Source organism: Leptonotus elevatus, chromosome 8 (assembly GCF_054856555.1).
Source record: "Leptonotus elevatus isolate MCC_2025b chromosome 8, RoL_Lele_1.0, whole genome shotgun sequence".
Lineage (NCBI taxonomy): Eukaryota > Metazoa > Chordata > Actinopteri > Syngnathiformes > Syngnathidae > Leptonotus > Leptonotus elevatus.
Window position 1 is genome coordinate 23,160,255 of NC_141246.1, and position 7,996 is coordinate 23,168,250.

Here is a 7,996-nt window from a genome sequence, read left to right on the forward strand (position 1 = left end):
TGGTGCAGCTATTTACATAAAAGTGACACACCCCTAAAACAGGCTGTTTTGAACAGTGTTTTTTGGCTGATTTAGGGACAGCAAAAATATTAGATCCAAAGTCAATTTTGATGAATGCATGACACAGACATGTCTTTTACACATTTGAGAACTATTTTAGTATGTTGAAAAGTTGAATAATATGAGACCTTTAAGTAATATTGAAAGCTGAGTTTTCAAGGATTCAATGATGTTTTGTTTCCTCAAAAATCAAGGATACAAATATATCCAATAGTCAAATAAATAAATAATAATAATAATAATAAATAAATACAGAAGGTAATGTAATAGAAAGCAGTCCATTACATTTGAAAATGAAGAATTAAAAATAAAAAGCTTGAATTTCATATATTTACAAGGTCATTTTATACTTGACAAAAAGAATAGTGTGTTCAACGTGAAAGGATGAATGGATGTAAGGCTATGATCATAGTTATGAGTTTTAGTAGTTGAAAAAGAAAAATACTAAGTTTTAAAAATCAATGAATAATTGTTTTAATAATCGTGATTTCTATCTCAGTCAAAATAATTGTGATAATAATTTTTTCCATAATCGTCCAGCCCAACTGGTGGGCTTTATTTTTTCGACTTCGCAGCTCGGATCTGTGAGTTCAACGGGACGTTCCTGTGCACACTTCCTGGTGTTCCGACTTCATACTTTCCTTGAATGCAGCATAAATCAGTGAAACTAACGCACAAGTAACGGAAAGCTTTATTCCGCTCCTCCCTGCGCTCACAAACACACGCGGCCCGGGTTATGTGCTGCAGCACAAACACAGGAACAGCCATTGTATTGGAACAGAAAGGCTAGTTGTGAACTTTTTAAATATGTTATAAATTAAAAAATAGATGAATAAATTTACAATACATAGACAGATTTATGACATGCCTATAGCAACATGCATGCTTTAAAAGGAACCCTGACTATCTAAATTGTGTCAATACTTGACGCCATAGGCATTTTTATAGCACAATATAGCGCAGGAAATAAATTACGATGAATTACGACGGGATTACGAGCAAATGCGCATGTTGGTGAAACAATGGATTTGTGAGGACATTTTTAGCATGTTCAAATTTCCTCACGATAATGGCGACAACTACGAATAACTCCAAACATAAGTGTGACATATTCCAAACCCTGTCGAACTCTGGCGAAAACGCAACTTTCGGCAACATTCGCAACTCAGCGGGAGAGGGGCTTTAGGAACGCTACGAGGCTTAACTTGCTTTGTAGGCGTTTCACATTGCTCGGCAGAGAGCCAGCCGCCAATCTACGTCACTATGCACTGAATGCGTTGCGACGTAAATAACAATGGTGGGCGGTGTATGCCCAAATAAAGTTTCTACAAAAATGAATCTCATAGTTATGTTAGTAACAACCAAATAAATAATATAGAGCAAACTTGTCATGACAGTGGGGTTCCTTTTAATGTTAATTAGAACGAGATAATTTTGTGACAGGCAACTCGCCACTAAGCACTATTTTGCCATGAATTGCACAAAAACTACAAGTACAAATTCTGTGCCAGTAAATGTGCACTAGCGCTTGGCATAATGGTTTAAGGCGGTCACCCCAAAAGTACGTGGTCACAGGTTTGAATCCCACTTTGTACACATTTTATTTTATAATTTTTAATGGCAAATGGACTGCTTTTTACTTTTACTTGAGTGAGTATACACCATATGGTGCTCTTTTACTTCAATTTCGTGACAGCTGCCTATATGAGGTTTACGGTTAGGGTTACTAGGCTGGTAATACTGAGAGCAGGCTCTATTCGTTAGCAAAACAAAATGAAAACTTTGTAAAAAGACACAGAGGAGGGTGAAGTGAGGCAGGATCCACGCCCAGTGCATGACTCGACCGGCGATTGACCAATCAGAGCCGATCACGGCAAAATAGTCCTAACAGGAGAGTTGCCGGTGTTGTGCCAAAGTACTTACCCATGGCGCGAGTACAACGCATGTTTTTCAGGTAACCCATGAAGAAACCACGTGTTTTTCAGTTTTAAAAACAAGGTTTTGTAACAAGAAAACATTTATTTAGAAGCAAAAGAAAAGGAAACACTCCACTTTTCTGTGGTAAAAGTCAGAAGATCCCGCCTCAGGGGATAATTTTTTTACGGGGTAAGTACTTTTGACATATTTTTAGACAAAATCGAATACGGTAGTCGCAGCAGATAGGGGATGGGGACTGTTTCCGTCTTCCTGGGATTGGTGGGGCGTAACCAAAATTAATTGAGAATTACTGCACTCACGGTAAGTATGTTTCTTTTGACACGTACCAAGTACAAAACAGTCTGCACGAGTAACTCCACAACACACCTGCATTTGTACAGACTGGGATTCATGACAGGGACGTTTACTTCAATTTGTAGAATGACACAGAAAAAGCGTGTACTTGAGTTAGTAGTGCAGCCCCCGTCATCTACTCGCTTCCAAGAAAAAAAATCCAGGAAGTTTAAAAACAGCTGCATAAGGGTCTAGCTGCAGATGCTGGGTGAATGGAGCTCTACCGGAAACACGTGACCTCTACCGGAAAAACGTGAGTTTGAGCGACGCACAACAACAACTATTTTTAAACAAATAAATAACTTTATAAACTATTTATTTAACATCAACAACACAACTCCATCGGAAATGCGTTACCACTGAACAAAGCCCGACGTACAGACGGACTTAACATAGTCCGTGCATGTAACGTCTTCAAATCAACCGTGATTTAAATGTCGACCTTTTTTTTTTAATAAGGAAATCTAAAGTTTTGGAAGGGCATTGAGGACGGTTGAAACAAAGCAAGCCTTGTTGATATTAGATAATTTGAAGTATTTATTGTCCCTGTTTTTTGTTTTGTTTTCTTTTCCTTTTCTCTTGTTCGAATGCACTGATCTATGTTATGTTGTTTGCTCAGTTTGCAATTCTCATGTTCTATGGAGAAAGATTTGGAGTCGGTTGATTTACTCTAAAAATGTTTTATTGTTTGTGTATTATTACATTATATTGCCACAGGGTGTTATCCTCAAACTTGTTTTCAATTGCATGTGACACGTTATTTGTTTACACCTAAATAAAAACTTATGAGTCCTTAATTGTGAGTTATTCCTTAGTTTTCAAGTACTTTCATTCGAGCCATAAGTTTTCAAATGCTTGAATTTGCAAGAGCGGGATTTCAAATGGAAGGTTCTGTGCCTGTTAATAGCACCGATCTACAAAGATGTTTAATAAAAAAATTACAGGTGTTGTGAACTGGAATCTGCCTGCAGAGAACAAAATGATGTACAGTACTTTCAGCACCCACCTCAACTGCGTTCTGTAAAATTTATAGACATTGGGCTGGATATAAGGGAAGTGAAATGGACAGTTTTGTTTGTTTGTCTGCGCAATTGAGAAGGCTTTCTAGAAGCATACATGTATTATGTGTAAACCAACTTTAATTAAATTGAAAGGAAATTTGACATTGTTCCTCCCTTCTTCATCACTCAATGTTCAGTCAACAGTTAGAATTTTACAGCAATGTACATGACTGTCAAATTAAGTGAACAAACAGACAGGTTCACTTAATTTGCTGACGTGTCTAGTACAGCACCACGGCAATATGTATGCATATTCTAACTTCAAAATTCACAAAGGCTAACGCTTTGGTGAATTTATATCCATCACGGCATAAATCAGATTCCAGCCACCTAGTTGTTCAGACAAACCAACGTGAAGCGTATAAGACACAATGTATTGCAATTACGCTACAATTGCCGCTGGATGGCGCTGCGCTACAACTTCGGTGTTCAAATGGGGGTCACGTGCTTCTGGTAGTGACGAAAACCCCAACAGTCGTCTCAGATGGAAGCAAAGCCGGCTTCGTTCCTCAAACAAATCTTGTACACACAGAAGCATTTCAAGACTTGCGTGTGTCCAAAAGAAGACGCTGAGGACGTTTAACGGCTGTAATGTATATGCCAAGTCTTAAGTGGCGCTGTAGCGCAGCCACAGGGAGTTAACGGAAAGCGTAGAAGAAGAATCAGCGAAGAAGCGAACACTTTTTTTTCTAACTTTATTGCAATCTACAATACAAACATGGCTTTGCATGTATCAAAACAACATAGAAAAAGACGAACAAAGGAGAAGTGACAATGGCGGGTGATTCAACACTGCTTGTTGAGCGTGGTAATAAAGAAGCAAAAGCACAAGCAAGCTAAGTAGGCTGCGCAAAACGACTATGCGGAAGCGCGCGGTTGGGGGGCGCAGGGGTGCGGGTGCGAGTGTTGGAACGCGGTAAACAGTGGCCGGAAACGCCACTGATGTGTAAAACCCGGAAGTCAAAAGTCCGTGGCATCTACCCCTTCTTCTTTTCCCTTCAGGGGTCGCCACAGTGAATCAGTTGCCTCCATCTAACCCTGTCCTCTGCATCCTCTGCATCCTCTGCATCCTCTGCTCTCACACCAACTACCTTCATGTCCTCTTTAACTACATCCATAAACCTCCTCTATGGTCTTCCTCTAGACCTTCTGCCTGGCATTTGGAAACTCAGCATCCGTCTGCCAATATACTCGCTATCTCTCCTCTGGACATGTCCAAACCATCTCAGTCTGGCCTCTCTGACTTTATCTCCAAAGCCTCTAACATGTGCTGTCCCTCTGATGTTCTCATTCCTGATTCTATCCATCCTGATCACTCCCAAAGAAAACCTCAGCATCTTCATCCCTGCCACCTCTAGCTCTACCTCTTGTTTTTTCCTCAGTGGCACTGTCTCCAGACAAAACAACATGGCTGGTCTCACCACAGTTTTATAAACCTTTCCTTTCATTTGAGCTGAAACTCTTCTATCACACATCACACCTGACACTTTTCTCCACCCGTTCCAGCCTGCCTGCACACGCGTCTTCACTTATTTTCCACACTCTCCATTGCTCTGAACTGTTGACCCTAAATACTTAAACTCCTCCACCTTCTTTGTCTTTTCTCCCTGTAACCTCACTCTTCCACTTGGGTCCCTCCCATTCACACACAGATACTCCGTCTTGCTACGACTAACGTTCATTCCCCTCCTTTCCAGGGCAAACCTCCACGCCTCTAGCTTCTCCTCCACCTGTTCCCTTCTCTCACTACAGATCACAATGTCATCTCCAAACATCATAGGCCATGGAGATTCCGGTCCATTACTACAGCAAACAAGAAGGGGCTCAGAGCTTTCTCTGGATCCACTTCTGCACCTCCTCATTCCACCACTAAGTCTCCTTATCTCTTTTCCTTCTAAACAACTGTCCTACCTGTCTCCCTGATCACATTTGCTGTAGTTGTCCAGTCATCTGGAAGCACCTCCTGACCATCCAGAGCCCGTCTCAACTCCTTCCTGAAAGTCATACAACACTCTTCCTTTTTCAGCTTCCACCATTTCTGCCTTTGCTGTCTTTGTCTTCCTCACCACCAGGCATCTACCCCATTGTAGTGAATCTCATGGTCTGCAGCTAGACCCTTCTCCACAGCTGCGGTCATTATTTTCTTTATCTTTCAATTATTGGCGGGTTTTAAGCGATGTTCATGTGCATACCGCCACCTAGTGTACAAGAGTGTGTAGTACTCATGTCTCTTCCTCAAAACAGTTTCCTTCACACACCTGGGGCCTCATTTATAAAACTGTGCGTGATGTACATAAGTACTTACGAATGAAACCCAAACTTAACGTACGCAGAAAAAATTGAGATTTATAAAACCATGCATAGACACTCAAACACACACATGCATGCAATTTCCCTTTGTAAATGCCACACGTCCCAACCGGTGTCAGCAGCTGATTCAACGCCGTTCCCCGCCCTAAGTCTGCCTATTTCCCCCCCATATTAGGAAATGCCAATCTAAGTCTGCCTATTTCCCCCCATATTAGGAAATGCCAATCTACTCATTAATGGATTTGCGTATTCATAAGCAGCACTTGACGAAGATTATCAAATCAAAACAATGGATGACGGACAGGGAAAGGCGAGAAAGAAGGCTAACTTCACCATGATGTAGGCTACATTTAATTTTTGTGTGAATAATAATTTAAAAATAAAAAAAATTTAATACAAAGATGTACATTATTAAACCCTCAATGCAGAGGTCAGTCACTGAACCACCGTGAGTCACCGTGATTATTGGCGGCAAAAAAAGCGAAAAAAAGACAAATACAATAATAATAATATTAATTTGGTATGATATAAAGGTGAGCATAAAGAAATAATTTCACCAATCTTATTGTCTTTACTTAATGCACTATAGGGAAATTGAGTTGTCACTGCAGAGGCAAAAATTAGGCGATCAATAGGTCGCCTCATTATTGTTATTATTATTAGTATCTATTATTATTCCCAATGTGTTGCTTATGGATCTTCATTGAACAGATCACCACTGCTTATGACAGACTTTCTTGACGCATTTCTTTCCTTTGTTTATTTATTTGCAGGACAAAGCGTCAAGCTGACTGTATTCTAGCAAATTTTTTATCCGTATGGTCTTGTGTCAATACAATAGTTTTATGTAGCCTTTTATACTGCAATGAGATTTGTGCCGACGGGCGGGTGAAATTACTGTAGGCGCGTAAATTGTTGCGCGACGCTATGATGTAATGCGTGCAGTATTTGTCGACATTAGTTGTCATTAATATGATTGATTGTATAAGGCGTTTTAAGATAGGTGATCAATGAGAGAAGACGAGCGTTTAAAATGTTTAATTTAATTAATTCGTGTGCTTTCTGCTCCGCGGTGTACTTGTGTCATCGGAGCAAGTCTGGAGCAAAACAAATATTAATGTGACCCAACATCCAGCATACATGGCGTTTGAGGAATCGAAATGCACCAAAAAGCTGTTTGTGTCACTGTATTACCATGTCTCCAGAATGTGCGGTATGCGTACGGTAGGTCTAGACTTGACGTGGTGGCGAGTAAAGTTTCACGTTCAGTTTGTTTTCTATAAATACCAACTTTGGCGCAGAAATGTTCGAATGCAAAGTTTTGGCCTCATTTTGATCTTACGCAAGATTTACATTGAGGCCCCTAATCTTGTCCCCTTCTCCTACTACCTAAGTAAACCACCAATTGTCCACTCCCGTTTTACTGCTCTCAACTCCATTTCAGCCCCTCTCTCTCAAATGTGAACCTTTCACAGTGCATAATTATGTTGTTCATTTTCTTTAATACATTTTTCACGCTTATCAGATCCATTTTCCCAAGTATATGCATCATATCATTCAGTTGCATATGACCAACCCTGAGTCATAATCCCTTCCTCTCTTCTATTCCATTACTTAATCATTGTCAACGTTACTGATTTTTCAATATTATATTGCCTTCCTTCCCCTTCTCCAGCTTTACGTCCAACCTTTTCCCCCTAATGTTTTCCCTTTACCCTCTACTTCTCCCAATGAGACTGCAACAGTTATTTTCCAAGTGCTCTTTTGCTATTAATGCATCTGCCACATCACACTCAAATAGAACATATTTCATTAATAAGGTAACGTTAACCGGTCAGACAAAACTATTTTATTTGAATTTGAAGAATGTTAGATGACTAAATAATAGCAAATCTTAATTTACTACTAATTCATATATTTTTGACAAACTTTTTTTTTTTAAAAGATAACTAGTAACTATCGGAACAGGCCTACATTTTAAAAGAAACCCTTCCAACCCTGCTAAGATTGTACTTTGTATAAAGCGCTAGTCTAGACTGTCTAAATAAAAAAATTATAGACATGGAAGATAAGACGTATTTCCAAACAAATGCTTGCGACACTTCAACATTCGATGTAAGCGTCTTGGAGAGAATAGGAACAATAAACATGAGTGATGATGTACATAGGAGATGGAAGTTCATTGGACACTTGTTGCGGCGGGAGATCAACGACTGTGTAATTACAATGACCTGGGCCCGAGGGAAGGAGACGACGGGGAAGGCTCAAGACGACCTGGCTAGACTCTTCCGTTA